General features: G+C 40.3%; 1 non-coding gene across 1 annotated transcript; it reads left to right on the forward strand.

Moving 5' to 3' along the window:
• The first annotated feature begins 19,864 nt into the window (after positions 1-19,864).
• LOC131223071 (small nucleolar RNA R71) lies at positions 19,865-19,971 on the forward strand. The gene has a single exon (XR_009160281.1). It is a non-coding gene; the product is annotated as a small nucleolar RNA R71 (small nucleolar RNA).
• Positions 19,972-25,404: the final 5,433 nt, after the last annotated feature.

Here is a 25,404-nt window from a genome sequence, read left to right on the forward strand (position 1 = left end):
TATTGGAAAAAAGCATTTTGATTATTTCAAGAACTTGGCCTCCATATCGATTGTTCACACCCCTAGAGAGGCGAACAGGGTTGCAGATGATCTCACTCGTTTTGGTAGCGCTAACTAGCAAAACAGGGAGCTTTTGGACCCATCTCTTCTTCCCCCAATCTCCAGAGGGGACCTTGTCCTGGACAGAATAGGTTTAGGAGCTGTGAGAGTCAGCCTCATCCAGAACACCTCCTCTTAGTCTTTTGGGAGGTTTTTGTTATGCTAGTTTTTCGATTTAAGGGTCAGGATAGGCCCCTTCCCACCCCTTTTGTAAGTGGAGGGTGGCCCGAAGGATTTTTTATGTTTCATGGTATACAGTTCTCTCATCTAATATACTCTCCTATTTTGAAAAAAAAAAAAAAAAAAAGGCTTGTCCCATCTCTTTAGATTCCTCCACAAAGTCCTGTATGGTTAAGAGTGAACGCCCCTCCACTTTAGAAGTTTTGAGTACCTCCTCTAGATCCATAGGGGCTAGTATGGTTTTTTGACCGTCCTTGACAAAAATATACATATTATCTCATCCTCTATAAGTGGCATCACGATCAGATTGTCATGGTCAACTGAGTAGAATGTGACAGGCCTCCATGTTAACAACGTCGCATATTACTTGGTCTTTATAATGTTCGTCAATTGAAAAAGATATAGTACATTGTTCAGTTACCTTCTCCTTTTTAACTTTTGTAATCCAGCCGATCGTATGTGGGGAGAGGTGATGCTTCATTTTCAATTCCAAATTTTCCACCATGACTTTGGAGACGATATTCTCGCTACTCCCGTTATCAATGATCATATCACAGACTTTTCAATTTATCATATATCTTTTTCGGAAGATGTTGTGTCATTGTAGATGTACTTCCTTAGTACATACAATAGCTGCCTCACGACTAGTGACTCACCACGATCCTATGGAACCCAATATGCTTCGTCATCCATAGCATGCCCTAACTCATCATGTTCTAGGCTTTCTTGTGTGTTCTTAGCACCCCTATCATTAATGATAAGGTTTGCTACTTGTCATTAAGGGCAAGTGTTTGATAAATGACTCGGTTGGTCACATTGATAACGGTAGTCAGTGTGAGATCTGTATTATAGCTCGTACCCTTCTGTAGGCTTCCGCGGTCCTCCCAGTCGAATTTCGGCAACCCGCAACCTGTAATCGACAGTTGCGCGTTACCCTGAGTCGTATCCCGTATTCCTACGACAGCTCGACCCAAGACCTGGACCAATGCAACCACGCTGTAGCCGCGGTTCCGATGTCGCGTCTCGTGCGCCGAGGCCATACCCAGGCCGGGAGATGTGGGCCCGCATTCAGTTCGACGAAAAACACCGCGCAATTGCAAAAATCCAAGAGAACATGTCAAATCAATCAATCAATTACATCAATCAAGTACACATCTCCCATCACTCACACCCATCCCCAAATACAACACTCATCCCCAAAGTCAACTCTTCCATCACTCACCCATCTCTCTCTCTCTCTTACAACATCTCTCTCTCTCATTCTCCAAGCAACCCAACTATCCAAGGCAAGAGAGCTCCATGAGAGAGCTTTGTGTGGCCCACTTCCCACCTCCCCATCTCTCATCTCTACCCTTCATTCTTCATCATCCTCCGTTAAAGTCAAAGCCGAGGAGCTAGGGATTCCATCGGACCAAGTAGATCGAATGGTGGGTGATCTTGGATCTACACTTGATTTTTTTTGTGATTTAAGGGCCCACATATGGTGGGACCAGTCTTGATGTATATATATTGTATCAAGAGGGGCCCCATAGTAGCAGGGTCCCTTCATCACCGCCGACCTCTCTCTTTTGTCTCTCTCTCTCTTTCTCTCCCTCTCTCTCCTCCTTCCTGATTTGCTGGCCCATGTTAGGACGATCCGGACGATCCAGCAGGTGGGATGGCCCTGCTGTCCACCCTGCTCGACCGGCGGTCCAGTTCAACGGCCTGGATGATGGGAAAACATAAATATCAGCTTCTGCCCAAAGCTAGTGGGCCACACATGGGACCCACCATGCATGCATCTCATCCGGCCGTCCAAACCACGTGGGACGCTGCTGGACCTTTTGTCCAGCAGCTGCAGAGGCGAGGCCCTTCATGATGATGTATGTAAATCTCCACCGTCCATTTCTGTAGGGCCCACCATGATGAAGCGTCCTATCCACACCGTCCAGCGGATCTGGACGGTGGGCCTGACCGCAATGTATCTGTTTTACCCCAGCCGTCTATCATCTGGACGGTGGGGCATGGCCCTGATGTGTGGTTCTTACCTGCACCGTCCAGCAGGTATGGACGGTGGGTACCCACCTGGATATTTATTTCATCCTAGCCGTCCATCTAACTCCCTGGCCATGGGCTAGGGACTGAGGCAGATTCAGACCTCTGGTGGGCCACGTGCGTGGAGTCTCACCGTGATGTATATATGTTTTATCCCTAGCCGTCCATCTGGACGTTGGGTCCCATGCAGCAGGCGCTGCTGCTGCCCAATAGCGTCAGCAGGCCAGGTGGGCCCTGACCATGACGTATGGACCGTCCATATCACGGTGGACCTCACCGTGATGTGTGTGGATCGTCACCGTCTATTGCTTGGACGGTGGGCCACACCTATATATGTATTTTATCCAGCGGTCCATCTATCTGGACGCTGGTTGTTTTTCAAAAAAAATAATAATAATAATAATAATAATAAATAAATAAATAATAATAATATAATAATATAGTATATTATGTTATATTATATATATGCATATATACGTACATGTAGGTGGTGGCCCCATGTGGGACCTATCTGCTGGACAAAAAGGGGGAGATTCAATGTTTGGTGGGCCACGAATGTGGACCCCACCCCTGATAGATGTGTTCTATCCAAACTATCCATCCTTTTTTTTCAAGCTCATTTTAAGGCTTGGGACTAAAAAATGAGGCAAAGCTGATGCTCAGGTGGATCACACCACAGAAAACAGTGTTGAGTGGACGTCCACCATCGGAACCCTTTTTTTTTGGGGGAGGGGGGGGGGGGGGGTTCACGGAAGTTTGGAACAATATGAAATTTATTTGTTTTTCCCTCTTAATTTAGGTCCTTGTGACCTTATGAACAGATGGGATGGAACATAAATATTATGGTGGCCTGTGGGGTTTTAATGGTGGAAATCATTATCACCACTGTTATTTTGTGTGCGGTCCAGGTAATCTTTCAATGTGATTTATTTTTATGAAATGCTCTAAAATGATCTTTAACATATAGTTGAATGGTGTAGATGGTGAGGCCCATATAATGCGGCCCATGTAATGTGGCCTACGTGATATATGAGGCCCAGTATTATGGCCCATGGGCGAGGCCCAATATAATGTATTCATGGCCTATGGGCGAGGCCCATTGTGATGTAATCAAGGCCCATGGGCGAGGCGCAATATGATGTATTCAAGGCCCATTGTGATGTAATCGAGGCCCATGGGTGTGGCCCAATGTGTTGCATATGTGGCCCATGAGTGAGGCTCATGGCGATGTATATTACGCCCTTGTGTGAGGCCATGGGCCCACTATACATATGACTCTATGTGGGCCACTCCTTGGAAGCAATGTTGGTTAAATGTCCACATTGATGGACAATGATGGTTGGATGTCCACATTATGACCTTCCCTTAGGCCTTGTTAGGCCCATTCTCATCATTCTCTTAGTGAGTTAACCCAAATAAGTGGGCCCCATTCGCCATAGACGGATGGTTCCGTGCTATCGGATTGGATATAACCATGACCGAGGGCCGATTTTTATATTATGGTTCGATCGGTTGTTCATACATGGACCCTCCCTTGCTTATAGGCCGATTATCGGTGCTAATTATCAATGCTGATTATTGGTACCGATTATGGAGGCCAATTTCGATTATTGAGACCATTTCTTATTTGTCGAGGCCGATTCCGATTTGTCAAGGCCGATTCTGATTGTCGAGGCCGAGTATTGAAGCTAATTCCGATTTGTCGAGGCCGATTATATAGGCCAATTCTGATTTTTTTAGGCCAATTGTATAAGCCAATTCCAATTTATCAAGGCCAATTCCGATTGTCGAGGCCAAGTATCGAGGCTGATTCCGATTGTCGAGGCCGATTGTATAGGCTGATTCCGATTGTTGAGGCCGATTGTATAGGCCGATTCCAATTTGTCGAGGCTGATTGTATAGGCCGATTCCGATTGTTGAGGCCGATTTTTATTGTTGAGGCCGATTATATAGGCCGATTTCGATTGTCGAGGCCGATTGTATAGGCCGATTTCGATTATCAAGGCCCATTCCGATTGTCGAGGCAGATTATATAGGCCGATTCTGATTGTCGAGGCCGAGTATCGAGGCCGATTTCGAGTGTCAATTCCGATTGTTGAGGCCAATTTCGATTGTCGAGGCCGATTTCCATTGTCGAAGCCGATTGTTGAGACTTATATGATGTATTATATGACCCGTATTTGAGGCCCACGTGATATGTATTAAGCTCTTGAGTGAGACCCATGGTGTCGTATATTAGGCCCTTGTGTGAGGCCATGGGTCCACTATATGTTAGGCTCTATGTGGGCCATTCCTTGGGAGCAATGTTGGTTAAATGTCCACATTGTCGAGGCCAATTGTCGATGCCGGTTATTGATACCAATTATGAGTATGTGACAGTATAGAATCATAATACATGCCCATACGCATCATCTGCATGTTTGTTATGAGATGTGGTTGACCATTGCATATGTCGTTGGGCAGATTGTTATGAGACTCCCTGATAGGCAGAGATTGTCTCACATAAGTGCACGATATGCGCAGGATTGATGCATGACTGGATTGTATGACTCATGCATCTTGCATTGTGTGTTGTGATTAATGTACGCCCTAGCGACATCAAGGCCATAGCCTCCACAGGCATGTCGTGGATGGCTAGATAGGACGCCGAAAATGTTTGGTTCTAGCATACGGGTGTCATAGATGTCCCTGGGTTAAAATTCATAAACCTCAAAGGCCAGGAGACGCCCCAACGTCGAGACCGAGTGAATATATATATGAGCGCATGAGGGCCGTATCCTAGTAGGTCGTGTCTCCCAATGTATCGTGATCGGTTGGGAGGAGGTGTGACCTTACTCGCCTGAGTGAGGGGGCATTATCTAGGTTGAGTTTGATCAGCTTAAGGAATGGGTCCGCTATCAACGAGTCGGGCCCGATATTGGCAGGTGGATAGTGAGGTCTCTTCTACTTATCCAGTTGTGCGCTCGGATAGGGGCGGCAAGATAGCGTAAAGTGTACTAGACCCAGAGAGGAACTGTATTGATATGTGGACTTATTAGGCAAGAGCTGCATACTCATTCATTCACTATCCACTTGGACTGGTGGTGCGCAACTATTTGTTACGTGTGCCTTCGCAATAGCCAGGATTTCGGTTGGGGCGCACGACTAACCTGAGATCAGGAGTTTACCACATTGAGTCTGACTATCCAAATTTAAGTATGGGACTGGTTTAGATAGAAGTCCCTTGTGATGGACTCCATAGCCTGCAATACTACGCACAATCATCCCAATTTCACACTCCAGTATGGTCATTTCATTCGCACCGCATATTACATTGCATCCGCAGTACTTAGCATTTTAGGTTACATATTTTTGCACTTATATGGCCTAGATGAACTTAACAGGATTTACATATTGCATTATACCCTCGGCATCTGATATTTAGCTCTCTTGACTCTTTATGACTCCTCACTTGCATAGCTAACTTGTATTGTGTACCCTAATATTGTATGACTCATGGACTTGACAGTATTTCCGCTTACTATCGTATCTTGTCAGTATTTCCGTTTATTCCATTGTATAAATTATGGCATTCTATTGCATACTTGGCACTTACCTTTTGTACACACTTTCACCACCCTTTAAGTTTTCTATAAGCTTATGCACGATAGATGCGTGCAAGTGGCGTCAGGTTGCAGCAGTGTTGAGCTTGGGGCGTGCAACAGACTTTTAGAGCTTTGATTTTTGATATATGTATTTCCCTTTTAGCACTATATTCAAATGTTTATATTAGTACGTATGTGATGATGATGATGTTACCTTTATAATTTGGGTATACTAGTGGTTATGCTTCTTATAAGATAAATGTACGTTGGAAAATCCTCCTTGTAGGATTCCAGGATCGGAACCTGGTGTATGTACGATGGGAGCTGAGAATGGGGTACTACGAAGGCTGTCGGCACCGAATTCGGCAATCGGAAATTTTGTGAGCCCGATTTCAGGGTTTGAGGCGTGACAGTCAGGCCGTGGCTAAGTATAAGGGTTTGGAATCTTGCTCGGATCGACAATAATGATTGTTGTTCTTTGGGGTCTACAAGGACCGCTCCCTGTGTCACGATTTGTAGTTGTAGGAGGTTAAGGACACACTTGTACTGCTTCTTTTCCTTCGGCCAATGCTAAATCCACATTGGACCTATCATGGGGGGTCGAGTCAAAGGATAAGGCCGAGTATGGACTTTTGCAAGCTATATTTCCACCCTACCTGCCAATTGAACTGCTTCATTCATGATCCTAACCGGGTGCATCTGAACTCGGTCCTGAATTGTCAGTTGTAAACTGCCTATGAACCATGCTACCTTTTTAATTTAGTGTTTGACAAATCATTCTGCATTGCCAACCATTGGAATTCTTCGATGTAATTTATGACGGCCTAATTCCCCTGTCGACAATTTAAGTATTGTCAGAACAACACCTGCTCATAATCACTTGGAAGGAATCGTGGTCGAAGAAGGCATCTCATTTGTAGCCATGATCATATGGGCGCCTCATTTTATTGGTCACATCAGAGTTGTAATTGCTCCCATCATGCAAAAGCACCAGATTTCAATTTGAACGCAACCAACTTCACTTTCTTATGTTCCGACACGTCCATGTAATCAAAATACTTCTCTACTTTGGCTAACCAATCAAGGAAGTCTTCTATTTGCAATAAGCCATTAAAATTGGGAAGTTCGGTCTTACCTCGATAATCTCTTTTAGCACAATCTATCCGATCATCTCCATGTACCGGTCGTCGAGCAACAACGTCACTGATGTCCTCATCATTGGAGCTCAACTCAACTAGGGTAGCCCTAAAGTTTACCTCCGAAAATGGTCTTCAAAAATCGGAGTTGTGCCGTACAACAATCACGGACGACTGAGTATCGCCTTGGGGGGGTTACCTATAACCTTTGTATGGTCAACTGACTCTCCCGTTGAAAAGCTTTCATTCTTTCTAATATATATAACTAATCCCTGGATCGCCATGCACATGATTTTAGTCCATTTCGTCGTTAGTTAACATCGGTCTGAGAGGAGTCCTCGCTCTGATACCAATTGATGCAAGGGAGGACATGATGAGGTTGATCACCGTCTTCCTCAATTGATAACTACCTTAAATCCACAACACTCTCTTGAATCCATAAGAGAAAATCTCAAATCCACGAGAAGAAAGAAGAAAACTTCTAAGAAATTGATTTATTGAATGAATTAATCAATCAAAATGAGTTTAACACCCTTTAAATAACCCTAAACAAACCCTAAAAATGTTATCAAATAGTTCTCATCAAATAAGGAAATAAATTTCAAAAAAATTATAAATTGTAGATGTCTATCGACCTGTCAAGTCGATAGGTCGAAACAACCAAAAACTGTCGAGAGATTTAAACCAGAATTCTGTGATTTTCAACCTACTGACTCGATCTATTGACTTTTCAAACTAGATTTTAACCTATCGAAAAGATCTGTTGACTTGTCTAAACTAGCAAAAACTAGCTAGCAAGCAATCTAGAACAATATTTTGACATGTCAAACTGGATTTTGACCTATTTAGACTAACAGAAATCAACTAACAAAAAATCTAAAATTTCTAGTGGAATTTCGACCTGTCGACCAGATTTGTTGATTGGTTGAACTATGCTGAATTTTTGTCAATTTGTCCTTGGGCTTCTTCTTGTTCATGTGTGTTAGGAATGTATTTGATCCACGTCCTACATCACTCATGTGGGTTGTGTGTGTCTCGTGTGAACTTATTTTGTATTTTATTTTTCTTTTCTTTAATATTGCTTTTAGCACCACCATGCCATGCGTTCTATTGGTTCCACCGCATATGATGTTGTTACTACCACGTGTGCATGCCCGGGTGCCTCTAGTCCTACATTAGTTTTTCCTCTTTCTCCCTCTTTATTCCTTTGAAAAGGGTTTCATTTTAAATAATATATATATATATATATATAGAAAACTCTTTGTTCTTTATCCTCTCACTAACTCTTCTTCCTCCTTCTCAATTTTCCATGTGGACAAATCAGATAAGGAAAACTTTGATTCATAGGCTTTTATCAAGCGTGCACCTGATTTGCACCTTATTTGAGTCATTCATCATTATGGAGAGTTGTTGTATCCCGAGGATAGACTGTAATAACCCAAGTTTGTGTAGTCAATTATTCTCGCTCGTACGCACACAAATCTACCTCATGAGGAATATAGCGAACACATAAACACATCATAAATTAAAATATTCCCATCCGTATACTTGTAGAAGCATTTGAATTTTGAGGTCGAAATTCTTTTAAGGGGGGTAGAATGTAATGACCCATAATTTTGGTGTGTATACATATGTACGTGAGCATGTACGCTTAGATTCATCGAAGCATACATATGTGGATCCATCAATCCATGTAAGGTGTGATTATTGATATGCTTGATCAATGTGTTAATTAGTATAAACAATTGACTCATGTAAGCATCAACCATATAAATTTAAGTGTATATGATTTACTTTGAGCTCTTGTACTTGTAACATTACCACTTCATTATAATCCAGCGTAAATCTAATTCTTCACATCACCATCGAGCCATTGAATCATAGCAAATCTACCACTTTATATGTAACATCATGATGCATCTAGACTATTTCCAGATATCCCAGACTGTTTGGGAGGAATCTTATAAATACTTCTATTGTTAACTTCAACAGGGTATGGTACTCATGTGTACAACTTATACCATACAACCTCGCTCCGAATATCATGATATGACCCTTCAATTGTAAGACCAACAATACATCTACACCTAGACACTACAATGAACCCCGTGGGCTGTCAACCTATGAGTTTAAGAGTGATCTGACCGTTAAATTTCAGAGTTAACTGTTCCTAACCCTCTAATTTAGGAAACTAATTAAAAGAGCATCATTCAATGATCAAAGACGTTCGATGGGTGGGACACTGAACACATTGAACCGAATTAACCTACAAGCCAATCCTTGGTTGTTTACATGTGCCAATTAGAGCACACAGCGTGGCTCGTCTGGGTAGTGGAAATCAAGCTCCATTCTTCTCTAATAGTTTAGAATCTCTTCCATCTCAAGTTAGGGGCCTAATCTTCTTGAATAAGGTGGGCTTAGGTGCCATTAGAGCCGCTTGAGTTGCAGATCGCTATTTGCCCCCCCCCCCCCTACGGTGATGCCTTCTCCTTGAGGCATCAATCCTTTTCTTAGCTCCGTCTTTTATGATTTTTATGCTGTCTTTTTTTTTTCCCGATTACGATAGGTCTTCCCAGATTCTTTTCCTTCTAGGCAACTCGAAATTGTAAATTTTGATGATATATATGATAATCGATCTTTAAAAAAAAATAAAATAATTAAAATAATTTTTAAAAAAAATAGAGCACACAGTGCATGTGCATGCGTGCATAGAGTTCCAGAGACGATAGCTTTCCTTTGCGAAAGGCGTTCGAAAACTTTTCTCGATTTCGTTGTCCAGTAAATCAATCCAATTTCAATCTTAGCAGAGAGATCTCTGAGCAATCAAGACCCTCTAAACCTATGAATCTCAACCATTCAAAAATAATCACCAGGATCGAAACCTAACAGGAAATGGATTCACAAAGACCTTCTTCGTTGACAGTTTATGAAAGAAGATTTTAGAAAACTGAGGATGGGAGATTCGAACTAAATTTAGACCATTCAAACAACATCAGAAGAATTTCTAAAATCCCAGCGATAATGTAAGAGATTGCAAAATTGTGGTTTCTCCCTGATTCACATGGCCACAACGTGCGTCGAGCCGAAGCCTTCTTCTTTCGAACCCACCGGAAGAAACGATCTAAACCTTCAATTTTCAATGTCTAGAAGCTCCCAAGCACCTATGAGAACCATCCAAAAGCAACGGAATATGTTGGTGACAGATGTCTTAAATCTGTCAAATAGGCTCAATGTCATCAAGGAAATTTGGCTAGCCCAAGATAGTTCGGCTAAAAATCTAGCAGCATATTCTTTTAAATTTGCAAGAAGTTCGGCCAGCCTAAGGTCAAGATCAGGTAGCTCGAGCTCTACTTAGGCCAACTAAAGGTTATGCAGTTTGTATGCAGACTGCATAAAATTAAGGCGGTTTCCAGATTATTTCAAGTCGGTGCGAAAGTGGGGTTTCCTAAACTATACATAGGAGTTCCTAGGGCTATTCTAGATAGTGCTAAGGCTTTTTAAAAGTATTCTAAGGGTTTCTAGAAGGGGTTTTAGGGTTTCAAAGGGTGTGGCAAGGGTGAATTCGAGGTTGTTCGAATCGGGTAAGTCCTCTCTCTTTGTAACTTATGCTTTCATAGTGGACTTCTATCGCTTTGTGCCATAGTTTTTTTTTCCCGAAAGGGTTTTCCACGCTAAATCTTTGTGTTCTCTTGTGTTTGCTTGGTGTTATTGGATTATTATCCTATATCCATATCTGTGTGATTCCGTAGTACAAATCTCAACAAGTGGTATCAGAGCAATCGTTGGGGCACAGATCTGAATATGAGGGATAAACAATAATGGTAAACACTAGGTATGATATTGAGAAGTACTCAGGGAAAAATAATTTTGAGTTATGGAAGATCAAGATGATCAATTCCTTAATTAAGCAAGGCGAAAATGGTGCTCTTGAGGAGCGAAAGTCTATTATGGCTGATGATGATTGGAATACTCTTGATAAGAAGGCATTATCATCGATCCTTTTATGTCTCACGAATGAGGTTCTCTACAATGTCATGAGAGAGAAAACTGTGGCTAAGTTATAGGTGAAGTTAGAGGATGTCTATGCAAAAAAAATTCTCTAAGAATCGCCTACATTTGAAGCGTCAGTGATATAACTTCAAGATGGCAAAAGGTGAAGATATGGAGGCTCACATCAGCAACTTTAATAAATTGGTTTGCAAATTGCTGGATATGGAAGAAGTGATGAAAGATGAAGAACAAGCATGTATGTTGTTGAATTCTCTCCCGACGTCGTATGAGTCATTCAATGACACAATGTGCACCACGAATAAAACCTTAAGTGTCAACACTATTATCTCAACCCTTCAAGGGAAGGCCATGAGAAAGCTAAACGGTGACATAGGAACATCTTCTGATGCACTATTTATGAGAGGCAGAAATTCTGAACAAGGTACAAGATCTTCAAGTTTTAGATCTAAATCCAAGGACAAGGGTAAAGGTAAGATAAAATGTTAGAATTGTGGGATGGAAGGACACATGAAGAAGGATTGTGAAATTCTTAAATCAAAGAGAGAAGAATCTGAGGCTTCGTACAGGGAGATCAATGCTGACACATCAGATGGATCGAGTGAATGTGATGGTGGTGTCTTGTCTATATCAATGATCAGACGCCCATACGACGATCATAAGGGCGAATGGATCCTAAACACAAGGACATCTTTTCACATGACTCATCATCGAAGTTGGTTCACCAGTTACAAAGAGCGCAATGATAGACATGTGTTTATGTTCACTCCCCAAGTATAGGGTTGTGATGTAGTAATAAACTCGATGAGACCGAGGTCGAATCCCAATGGACTGAACCTTGTACGTAATCTGAAAATAACTAGAACTAGAACTAGAAAAAGATGAAATCTAAATCAGGAGGATTTGAGGAATAATAGTGAAATAGTAAACTAAAATATGTAGAATTCAAAGGTAAGAAACTAGGATACCAAGGATCCACTTGTAGAGATCAGGGAGATTTACGCTTGATTCACGAACTCAACTGGACTTCGAGTCCCATCTTCATCCAGTTGGAAGATATAACCTGAAAATCAAATCTAAACATCTTTTGATCTAGTTTTAGAGAGATAAGATCGAAGTAAATTAGAATGGAATCCATCACAAAACCATGCCCATGAGACAAAGCAAACAACAGAATTAAACCGATCTACTTCAATCTGAGAGATGTATGAACGGTAGGAAGGGTTCCGTCATCTAACCATGCCCAGGAGACGATGGTGAACAACAGGACTTCCTAACTGCGTAATCACAACAATAGAACAGGAATACTTAAACCCATCGCAGATCTATTGTAATTTTAATCACAACAAACCATTAAAAACTAGAAATATTCATATCATTCAAAACTAGAATCAACATAGTTCATGGCATGAATCAAAGTCGTAGAATTAGTCCCATCACGCCACAAGCTTCACCTCTCAGCCCTAGCTAAGAGGTTTAGCCTGACATGATTTGGCTAATCCTCCAAAAATTCAGAAAAATAAACAAATAAAAACATAAAACAAATCTCTCTCTCCTTCTTCTCTATCTCGTTGGAAACTTCCCAGCTTCGATCCCCCCAAACATTCTCTCTCTCTCTTTCTTATAGGCAGGGAAGACGGTGGAGTTGGCAGAGAGTCGATTGTTGAAGAACCGACTCCATGTTATGCTACAACGTGCGGAGCCTACTGTTACGCAGCGAAACCGCAAGGCAACTTGCTTTTGGCTCGGATTTTCGGGACAACGAATGCCCTTGGCTTCAGAATTTCTTCATGGTTGGGGTCTTGGCTGGCCTAGGCTCCACATGAATGGTTCAGATCATTCAACCGATCAAGGATGATGGGCCACAGCCATCCGGACTTTTCAGGCGCGTCCAGACGCTGAAACAGGGCTTGCGAAAGGGATTGTTGCACTGTGACGTTGGTGGGAGCCATGATCATTGACAGTTGAGAAATCCACATCGTCCATTGCATTATCCGTGAAATTTCGGTTAGGTAGGAACGATTTTGACTCAGATTTGGTGTGACCCACGGAAGAAATCATGCGACAATAGGTTTGGACGTTGCACAATAGTCTTATTGTGATTGCTGTGGCCGGCACGTGCGCGTGTATGGCTGACCACGGTCAGCATGGTTTTGACCATATCGAGACCCTCTACATTATGGACGGCTTGGATCGTTTGTATGGGCCATGATGGAGGCCCACTAACGATCAAACGACGCCCCTGTTTCACGTCAACGAAAACAAAAATTTTCATTTCTGGATATGGTCGGTCAAACTAACTTGGACCAAATGGGCTGGTCCGGTGCACATCGAGCACCCCTGTACATGGTACACGCACTATCTCAATTGGGGTCCACCATGATGGTTTTGTGAAATCTAATTCATCCATTCATTTTATCTCCTCATTTAAGGGGTTAAGACCAAATTGGAAGTATATCCAGATCTTAGGTGGGCCCCAATTTGCTGATTTATGGTCTGATCTGTCCGTTGGGCCACTTCCAGAGGGTTCCACTGGATGAAAATCGACGTGTACGGTTAATATATGGTCTTCAGGTTCTGTATGAAGTTTTGAACTGAACGGATGGTTGGAACCCTATGATCTTGTATTCTGAGCCAATTTCGGACCACTTGAGCTTCAGTTTCTCGATTTTCTTGAATCTCCGGTGTGCAAATTTGTCGATCTTGATCTCTTGGGGTCCGTCCCTTGCCTTGGTGAATTCAGACTGTCAAATCCATGCTTTTAGTATCCTTTTTCAGTCCAAGTTTCTAAATACACCTTGCATCACAAACACGATTAAATTGAGCTGTTAAACAGTACCATGTTCGTAAATCCAGGCAATAACTGGGGTCTAATATGCAATATTTGACCCTCAACACAACCCCCAACTAGCATCTTGCTAGTCCTGAGCAAGGTATGCGAAAAATAAGTTGAGAACTTTAAGAGAATTTCTATAAACTCGAGTGATTTTTGAAAAAAAACTATCTAGATCCCAGAATTCTAAGATTCATGAATGTTGGGCATTACTTTCTCCTGGAATCAAGCTCACGGTAAACTTCATAATCAAGTTCAAATATTAATCCATTAATTAGAACAATTCTAAACATTGATTTCCATGAGTGTATGGTGTAATCTCAGCTTATCACTATTAAGAGGTCCAATCGTCAATTTCATGATATCATTAGTAACTAACAAAGGAATTCATGAAAACCAGCCTTTGATTTTTTCATGAAAAGTAACGCCAAGGAGGGGAATCAAATCCTCACCTATAGGGAGCAAACCTATGGTGAAAACTAGTCGCCTAACTTTTCCCAAATGTCAACCATGGAGAATCGAATCTACACCTATAGGGAGCAAACCTATGGTAAAGTTCGTTCGCCCAACCCTTTCCACAGGCAGCTATCTTGTAGCTGGGTATTTTCTTCTTTTTCTTTCATTCTTCTTATTGAACATGATGGACAAATTCCCAGGTTGGTTCCTTCCATGCTTAATGATCACCAAGTTACACTTTAATATTGAACTGAAACCTTAATGTGCAAGCAAGATGTGTCTTGTGAAATCATGACTCAATCAATGTTTAAAACCTCTAATTATGGATTAATAGTTCGAACGTAACTGTGAAATCTAACAAATAGCTGAATCCAAGAGTCATAAATTTCCAACATCACTTATCTTGTAATTCTAAATCTAAGATGGCCATCAAAATCACTTCAAATTCATACGAAATTCCAGAAAAATTTAAAAATTTTCACAATTTTTGCGCTTAAGACTAAGAAAACACCGATTAGGAGACCTAATCTCCCACCCCCAACCTAAAATCTACATTGTCCTTAATGGAAAAGATATATGAGCATGTAATGCACATGAGATAATGAAAGTAAACGAGAAATGATGGGAAGATAATACCCGGATGAAGGAATCAAGAAGCTTTTCCACAAAGATCTCAGCATGAAAGCAAGTCAGCACAAGAGAGAAACCAATAAAAGCAAACTATCCTAAAACAACGTAGAAAGTAAATTACCCTAGAACAACATAAAGCAAACTACCATAGTCTTATGAAAACAGGAAACCTACCTATACCTCCATCAGACTAGGAGATCAATCCTGGTAAACAGGATCAGTCAAAGGCATGGACATATCCTCTGCGTCAAATTTCTTAACAAATGGCTTTAGTGGATGACCATTTACTTTAAACTCCTTGCCATTGTCGAGATCTCTTATCTTGACGGCCCCATGAGGATACACAGTAATAATGGTAAAAGGGCCGGTCCATCGAGATCGAAGCTTACCTGGAAAGAGATGTAATCGAGAATTATACAAAAGGACTTTCTGACCAGGCGTGAATGATTTCTGTAGAATATGTTGGTCATGAAACGCCTTCATCTTGTCCTTGTAAATTCTCGAGTTCTCATATGCGTCGTTCCGGATTTCTTCGAGTTCATTCAACTGAAGTTTACGTAGCGAGCCAGCGTTGTCAAGATTAAAATTTAATTTTTTGATCGCCCAGTAGGCTTTATGTTCCAACTCCACAGGTAAGTGGCAGGCCTTCCCATAAACAAGTCTAAAGGGAGACATTCCAATAGGGGTTTTAAATGCAGTATGGTAAGCCCATAAGGCATCGGTCAATCGGATTGACCAATCCTTAGGGTCAGGGTTAATCATTTTCTCCAAAATGTGTTTGATCTCCCTATTAGAAATCTCAACTTGCCCACTTGTCTGTGGGTGATATGGGGTGCTCACCTTATGAGAGATATCATATTTCTTCATTAAACTCTCAAATGGCCTATTACAAAAGTGTAAGCCTCCATCACTAATGATATTTCGAGGTGTTCCGAATCGGAAAAGGATGTTCTCTCTTAGGAATTTAATGACCGTGCGATGGTCATTATTCCGACACGGAATCGCTTCAACCCATTTAGTGACATAGTCTACAGCGAGTAAAATATATAGATTTTCAAAAGATCGGGGGAATGGTCCCATGAAATCAATGCCCCAGCAATCAAATGCCTCGATGATAAGAATGGGATTTAAGGGCATCATATTTCGACGGGACAACGCTCCCAATTTCTGACAACGCTCACAACCTTTGCAAAACTCATGAGTGTCCCTGAACATAGTGGGCCAGTAAAAGCCACACTGCAAAATCTTGGCCGTGGTCTTTTTAGCAGAAAAGTGACCACCACAGGCCTGTGAGTGATAAAAGGAGATGACACTCTGATGCTCATCGTCTGGCACACATCTCCTCAGGATTTGGTCTGGGTAATATTTAAACAAATATGAATCATCCCAGAAAAAGTTGCGTACCTTGGTAAAGAATTTCTTCTTATCTTGTGCAGTCCAATGTGTCAGTATGGAACTTGTGGTAAGATAATTAGTGATATCAGCAAACCAAGGTGAATAGGAGACTCTGAATAGTTGTTCATCAGGGAACATATCATTGATATGGGTCACCTCAAGGGAACCAGAGGTATTAAGGCGAGAAAGGTGATCGGCCACTATGTTCTCTACTCCCTTTTTATCTTTAATTTACAAATCAAATTCTTGGAGTAGAAGGATCCATCTTATCAGGCGGGGCTTAGAATCATTCTCAGAAAGAAGATACTTGAGTGCCGCATGATTTGTGTAGATAATGATCTTGGATCCGATCAGGTAGGACCTAAATTTGTCCGAGGTGAACACTACGGCAAAGAGTTCCTTTTCCATAGTCGAGTAGTTCACTTGGGCAGGATTTAGAGTCCTACTTGCACAATGAATGACGTAAGGCCTCTTATCTTTTCTCTGACCTAGAACTGCTCCAAGAGCATAATCAGAAGCGTCGCACATAAGCTCAAAAGGAAGGCTCCAGTCGGGTGATTGTATGATGGGTGCACTAGTCAACATGCCCTTAAACTTAGTGAAAGCTTCCTGACATGGCTCAGTCTACTCGTATGGTGCATCCTTTCGAAGTAGATTACATAAAGGACGAGAGATGAGACTAAAGTCCTTTATGAATCTTCTGTAAAACCCAGCGTGTCCTAAGAAGGATCGCACGTTCCGTATGTTCTTGGGTGAAGATAGGTCAGAGATAAGATCAATTTTTGCCTTATCCACCTCGATTCCTTTGAATGAGATAATATGTCCAAGGACAATTCCCTTATGAACCATGAAATGGCACTTCTCCCAATTAAGTACCAAGTTCTTTTCTTCACATCTTTTCAGCACACTTTTAAGACTCTCTAAGCACTCGCTGAAAGATGAACCGAAAATAGAGAAATCGTCCATGAAGACCTCTAGATATTTTTCCATCATGTCAGAAAAGATACTCATCATGCATCGTTGAAAGGTGACAGGGGCATTATATAATCTGAATGGCATCCTTCTGTCGGTAAAGGTGCTGTAGGGACATGTAAATGTGATCTTTTCCTAATCCTTAGGGGCGATTTCAATCTGATTATAACCCGAATACCCGTCAAGGAAACAGTAATAGGAATGACCAGCTAGCCTTTGCAAGATTTGATCAATGAAGGGCAAAGGAAAGTGGTCCTTCCTCGTGACGGTATTCAGTTTCCTACAATCAATGCACATTCTCCAACCAGTAGTAACTCTAGTCGGCATGAGTTCATTATTGGCATTGGCTACGATGGTGTTCCCAGACTTCTTAGGAACTACCTGAGTTGGACTCACTCATTGGCTATCGGATATGGGGTATATGATACCCACATCCAATAGTTTAAGAACCTCAGCCTTAACCACTTCCCTCATGTTTGGATTTAGTCTATATTGTGATTGCCGAGCGGTCTTCGCATTTATCCTCAAAATATATGCAGTGAGTACAAATTGAGGGGTCAATTCCCTTGAGGTCCGTTATCGCCCATCCAAGGGCTCCCTTATGCTCAATGAGAGTAGATATGAGCATACTCTCCTGTTCTTTCTCCAGATGGGCAGAGATCACCACTGGGTATGTCTCATCTTGACCTAAATATGCATATTTTAAATCAAAGGGCAAATTTTTTAGGTCAAGCTTCAGTGGCTTGAGGTTAGACAGTAGAGGCACTACATCGGTTTGTGGCAATTCTTCAAATTGTGGCCTCCAGTAGTTAACTTCAAGTACCGGTGCAGTATCAAGTAAGGCACACGTGTCCCTTATCATGTCATCATCAAAATCATGGGAGTGGGCCAGGCACGTCTCTAGAGGATCAGAGGATAAGGTCAAAAGTGTCGTATCTTCCACGAAAGAGTCAATCATGTTAATGTCATGGAAATCGTCATCATCCTCTAAGTTTCTGCCGTTATTGAAAAAGACGTTTGACTCCAATGTCATATTCCCAAAATACATAGTCATGACACCATTCCTGCAATTGATAATTACGTTTGAAGTGGCAAGGAATGGGGGTCCAAGAATGACGGGAATCTAAGTGCTCATGTTATTAATGGGTTCGGTGTCCAGGATAATAAAATCTACAGGGTAGTAAAATCTATCAACTTAGACCAACACATCCTCAATTATCCCTCTTGGTACACGAACAGAGCGATCAGCAAGTTGTAGTGTGGTTAGGGTAGGTTTTAATTCACCCAAACCTAACTGTTTGTATACCGAGTAGGGAATCAGATTGACGCTCGCTCCTAAGTCAAGAAGTGTGTGATCAATTCGATAGTCCCTGATTACACATGGTATGGTTGGGCTACCGAGATCTTTGAATTTCTGTGGTAAGTCTTGCTTTAGGATGGCACTCACTTTCTCAGTCAAGAAGATCTTCTTTTGAATACTCTGCCGTCGTTTGGTTGTGCATAAGTCTTTTAGAAATTTGGCATATGAAGGTATCTGTTTTACGACATCAAGTAGAAGAATGTTGACTTTCACTTGTTTTAACACCTCTAGGATATCCTGAGAGTTAGAGAGAGGTTTTGGTGTGACCAACCGTTGGGGAAATGGAGTAACTGGCTTTTCTAGAAGTTCCGGTTCTAATTTTTGTGGGGCATCACTAGATCCATCATTGTTGTCCTCTTTTGGTTCTTGAGGCTTTTCGGGCCTAACCGGAAGGGTTTTATCAATGATCTTCCCACTCCTAAGAGTGGTGATGGATTTAAAGTGCTCTATTTGATTTGAAGAGCTAGGATTACTTATCTCGTATTGCGGTTTAGGATTAGGGAGCGGTTGTGCAGGAAGCATCCCCTTTTCTATAACCATCATACGTGAATCCATCTTTTGCATAAAATCTTGCATTGCCTGGGTCAGCTCTTGCATGGAATTTTAAACCGGTTCTTCTTAAGGTTTCCCCTGATTTGGATTTTGATTGAAGAAACCTTGAGGGGTAGCAGTTTGTCCATTCCTCCAACTGAAGTTTGGATGATTTTTCCAACCAAGATTGTACATATTAGAGGTCGGTCCATTGAAAGGTCTTTAATAAGTATTTACAGCATTGGATTGTTCATTCAACACTTCTCGAAAGGCGGGTATTGTAGGACAATTTTCAGTTGTATGAATGTTGCAATCACAGATGCCACAAACACTTTCATTAACCTTATCCTTCTTTCCTTCCATGGCCTCAAGTTTTCTTATGAGCATAATCACTTTATACTTGAGATCATCATCTTCTTTCAATAGATATAATCCACCTTTCTCCTTAGATTGAGTCGGCCTAGACGTGATGTTAGATTTTGGGTAATAGTCTCATGATTGTATTTTTTCAGCAAGACTATCGAGGTAATCCCATACCTCGTCGACATTTTTATTAATGAATTCTCCATTACACATTGTCTCGACCATTTGGCGCATGGAAGATGTCAGTCCATCGTAGAAAAAATTTATGATGCGCCACGTTTCAAAGCCGTGTTGTGGGCATGAACTAACCAAATTCTTAAACCTTTCCCAACATTAGTAAAATGTTTCATCCTCTTTTTGGGTGAAGTTCATGATTGCTTTTCTAAGGGTAATCGTTTTATGGTGTGAAAAAATTTTCTTTATAAATTCCCTTTGCATATCATTCCATATGCCAATGGATCTAGGACGCAGTGAATGTAACCATGTTTTGTCCTTCTCCTTCAAGGAAAAAGGAAAGAGTTTCAGCTTGACTGTGTCCTCAGACACATTTTGAAAATATAAAGTGGCTATGATCTCATCAAACTCTTTCAAATGTAGATATGGTTCTTCAGATTCAAGCCCATGGAACTTATGAAGGAGTTGGATAACCCCTGGCTTGATGTCCATATGTCCTGTATTTTCAGAAAAAATCATGCATGAGGGCGTACTCACCCCCGCTAGTTGTAAATAATCTCGTAAAGTACGAGGCGGGGGTGCTTGATGCACCTCATTCTCATCCTGAATGTCCTTCACCCTAGGTTGGGGTAGAAGAGGTTGGTTTTCAGCCATCACTTCAATTAACTCAGGGGATTTTGAGTGGTGTCTAGTCCTACGATGGATAGTTAACTCCTCAACCAATCCTCCTTCAGTCAAGAGACGTCAAGTGTTGTCACGGGCCCACTGATTGCTTGCCTCTAAGTGCAGAGGTTCATAAGTAATATCCTGTGAATACAGGGTCGATCCCACAAGGAGATGAATTGCGAGAAGGAAAAAAATCAAATGCAAAACAAACTAAGTAATAAAAACTAAACTGATGATTTGATTTTGGGATTTTTGAATGGATGTAATTCAACTGAATAAAAAACACCCAAGCTTCAAAGTTCCACACATAGGTTAATGTTCCAAAATCATGATGACTTGGATAACACAACTAGGATCTGAGCACTATGGTCAGCCTAATCGGAAAATAAAACACTTTAAATATTTTAATAAATGATATAAAAGATTAGAAAATAATGGATTTGTACCATTGACATATATCCTCAAGCGCCAGTGATTTTAAGTATTCAATATCTATAGGATAATGAATATCAAAGAAATATAACAGGTTGAGAACATCTCCTATCTAGGAAATCTGATTAATATAGGGTAAGGCTATCCATCAATGTGGATCTCATATAATGGAAACATATGGATCTTACAAAAGGATAAAAAACAAAACCTAAATAATAGATAACATGCATACACCATTCTTCTCATCATTTAAACAATCAATCATCATAACTTAAAGAAATATTAAACCCATGTGCTTCCCTTCTATCTTGGGCTAGAGGGAACTTAGAAAAACATAATTAAATTGCAGAAATAAAAAGCAACAAGAAAGAAAGAAGAAAATTTACAAATAGAAAAGATCTAAAAGGAAAGAAACAACTTATAAAGCTCTAATAAAACTAAAAACTCTTTAAAAAACCCTAAATATTGCTCTTGAATGCTTCTAATGATGTTTAAGAATGCCCTAGGAGGCCCTATTTATAAGTAGGGAACTCCAATTTTCGTACAAAGTTGAAAACCCTAGAAAATGCCTCAAATATACGCATTTTCCCAAAATAGACTTCTCGCTGCATAGTTCGTTTAAAACAGACTTCCTGCTGCGCAGTTTTCCTTCACAGCTTCATAATATACTTTTTTAGGACGATTTCAGGATTCTTCACTTCAAATCTTCGATTCTCTTCATTCTTCGCTTGGTTTTCTTGGATCTTTGGCATGTGAATTCTTTAATCTTGATCTCCTAAGATCCATCCCTTGCCTTGGTGATTTTTTAGCATCAAATTCTTACTTTTTAACACCCCTTTTCAATCCAAGCTCTTAAATTCACCTTGCAACACATACATGAGTAAAATAGAATATTAAGATGATTTGTGTTCATAAAACCAAGATATAAATGGAGAAAATTATGCAATATTTGAGTCTCAACACACCCCCCAACCAGCATTTTGCTAGTCCCGAGCAAAATAAGCGAAGAAAAATAAAAATAAGAATAAAAAATAATTCTAGAAACAAAATTAAAATGAATACAAAATTCTAACTACACCACTTTCACAAGTAATCTCGATTGCATTTAGCATATGCAACAAGCCTTTAAACCCCTAGGTTTCCCCTAGTGGACGAGTTATAGTCTCGTGAGGATTTCTAGAAATATTACCCACAAACATTGAAAATAAGAAAAAATATTTCAACACTATAAAATTTATATAATTATGCCTCCATTCATCATATGAATTCCAAAACAAAATAATACTTACCCTAGATATGAAGTTAGCTAGAATCTTAATTTTTTTAATCCATTACATCCTTGAGTTCAGAGACCTAATCAAAATTTAGAATAGTTATAACCCAATATCCTTAGGTGCTTCGTGACACTAGTCTAACTTTGAGAAATATGCATGTTCCCTATCCTAACTCCTTTCAATCATCCCAAGAATATGAAACCTCTAGTTATCTCATTTTTTTATGACATTTCTTCTTTTATCATCATATCCTCATTATTATAGACCACCCTTAGATGAAGATTCCCATCGGGTTTGCTTCATAACCTAAGGTATCGTACTTGCAATGGTAACAGTAATGGATAATTAGGTATTCTTACTCCGGATTACTGACACGATTGTTATGGTCATTGCATTCATGCTCTATAATAAAAATTTCTTTTTTCCATCACTCTTTTTTTTTCCTTTAATATTCTCTCTTTTAAACATATATCAATGGTACTAGTTCATTCAACCTTGTTTGAATCAAAAGTTGTTATTCTAGTTCACATATCATATTCCTCACTTAGTTAGCTAGGGTGTATTATGAATTCAGTACATCAAATTACAACTCACTTTAAACTAGTGATTAGATAATTGAACTCAAGTTTATAATTTTCAGTTGTCAAAATTCGGACTACTATCAACCTAGACTAAATATTAACTTTGCCTTTGAAATTCGCATAATATCATGTTCACATTCTTGTATAAAAATATTATTTTGAAAATGTTGAAAAAAAAATTTCATAAACCTAAAAAAATAAATAAACTTAAACCTAACTGAAACCTAAAAATAATAATAAAATAAACTGAAACCCCCCCAAAAAAAAACTTTCACATGGATGACTATCCACACCCCCCAACCTGAAATCTACATTGTCCCCAATGTAATGATAATGTAATGCAGAGAACAATAAAAATAAAAGAAAGGGTGGATAGTACCTGCCATGAAAAACTCACCTGCTATGTAACACTAAAAAAATTGAATATGATACAAATCCTACACAAATGCTCCATCAGACCAGGAGCATCATTCTGAATATTCTGGCTCATGAAGAGGGACGGACTCCTCTCCCAAATGAAAGTTTTCCACATAAGCCTTCAATCTTTGACACATTGCCATTACGTGGATTCTCAATTTCAACAGCTCCATGAGTATAAACATTCTTCACAATGAAGGGGCCTGTCTATCTTGATCTTAACTTTCCCGAAAAGAACTGGAGACGGGAATTGTATAATAGGACCTTTTGCTGAGGTTCAAAATTTTTCCTCAGGATATTTTTGTCATGAAAAGCTTTAGTCCTCTCTTTATAGATTTTAGAATTTTCATAGGAGTCTCTCCTCAACTCCTCTAATTCATTTAACTCTAATTTCCTTTGTCCACTTGCTTGATCCATATCAAAGTTTAATTTCTTTATTGCCCAGTAGGCTCTATGTTCCAATTCCACAGGCAAGTGGCAAGCTTTCCCGTACACCAATCTGTATGGAGACATTCCAATTGGGGTCTTACAAGCAGTCCTATAAGCCCATAAAGCATCGAATAGTCTGAGGGACCAATCCTTCCTATCTGGCCTTATAGTTTTCTCTAAAATGTGTTTGATTTTCCGATTAGAAATCTCAGCTTGCCCACTCATTTGTGGGTGGTATGGGGTACTCACTTTATGCTTGATGTCATATTTCTTCATCAAAGCCTCAAATATTCTATTGCAAAAGTGAGACCCGCCATCACTAATGATGGCCTTTGGAGTTCCAAATCTAGCAAAAATATTTTCCTTGAGGAATCGTATGACCACTTTGTTGTCATTGGTCCTACTTGGAACTGCCTCAATCCACTTTGAAACATAGTACACACCAACCAATATATAAAGAAATTCAAAAGAAGATGGAAATGAACCCATAAAATCAATACCCCAACAATCAAAAATCTCCAATGGTAAAATTGGGGATAAAGGCATCATGTTGCGCCGGGACACTCTTCCCAACCTTTGACATCTATCACAAGCAACACAGAAAGCATGGGTGTCTTTAAACATGGTGAGCCAGTAAAAACCACATTGCAGGATTTTTGCAGTAGTTTTCTTAGCAGAAAAATTGCCACCACATGCTTCTATGTGACAAAAAGAAATAACACTTCGAACTTCATCCTCTGGGACACAACGTCTAAAAATTTGATCAGTCCCATATTTATATAAATACGGGTCATCCCAGAAGAAGTTCCTAACCTCGGTTTCAAAACGCTTCCTATCTTGTGACTTCCAATGATATGGCATTTTTCCCGTTACAAGATAGTTCACTATATCCGCATACCAAGGCAATTTAGAGATCGCAAATAATTGTTCATTAGGGAAAGTGTCCTGGATATGTATCTCCTCAGTGGAATCATCTAACATCAATCTAGAAAGGTGATCAGCCACTACGTTTTCTACTCGTTTCTTATCTTTTATCTCTAAGTCAAATTCTTGGAGTAGGAGGATCCATCTCAAAAGTCTCGACTTTGCATCCTTCTTAGATAACAAATATTTCAAAGCCGAGTGGTCCGTGAAAATGACCACTTTGGATCCCAGTAAGTAGGACCTAAACTTATCCAAAGCAAAAACTACTGCAAGTAACTCTTTTTCAGTTGTTGAGTAGTTCACTTGGGCCGAGTTTAGAGTTTTACTCGCATAGTGAATAACGTAGGGCCGATTATCTTTCCTTTGGCCCAAAACAGCCCCTATGGCATAATCACTTGCATCGCACATTAGTTCAAAAGGAAGTGTCCAATCTGGTGGACGCATGATAGGTGCAGTGGTAAGGGATGATTTAATTTTATTAAAGGCACTTGCACACTCATCTGTCCACTTAAATGGAACATCCTTTTGAAGAAGATTAGTCAAGGGTATAGTAATGGCACTAAAGTCCTTAATGAATCTTCTATAAAAACCAGCATGCCCTATAAGTGATCTAATATCTCTAACAGTTTGGGGGATAGGTAGATTAGCTATAATATCGAGTTTTGAGCGATCTACCTCGATTCCATTTTTGGATATAACATGGCCCAAAACAATTTTCTTTTGAACCATGAAATGACATTTCTCCCAGTTTAAGACAAGGTGTTTCTCTTCACACCTAGACAAGACAAGAGATAAATTGTTGAGGCATTCCTCAAAACTACTCCCAAATATAGAGACGTCGTCCATGAAAACCTCAAGAAACTTCCCAACCATATTTGAAAAAATACTTAACATACACCGTTGAAAAGTTGTTGGGGTGTTACACA

The sequence above is a fragment of the Magnolia sinica genome, chromosome 1 (genome assembly GCF_029962835.1).
Source record: "Magnolia sinica isolate HGM2019 chromosome 1, MsV1, whole genome shotgun sequence".
Classification (NCBI taxonomy): Eukaryota; Viridiplantae; Streptophyta; class Magnoliopsida; order Magnoliales; family Magnoliaceae; genus Magnolia; species Magnolia sinica.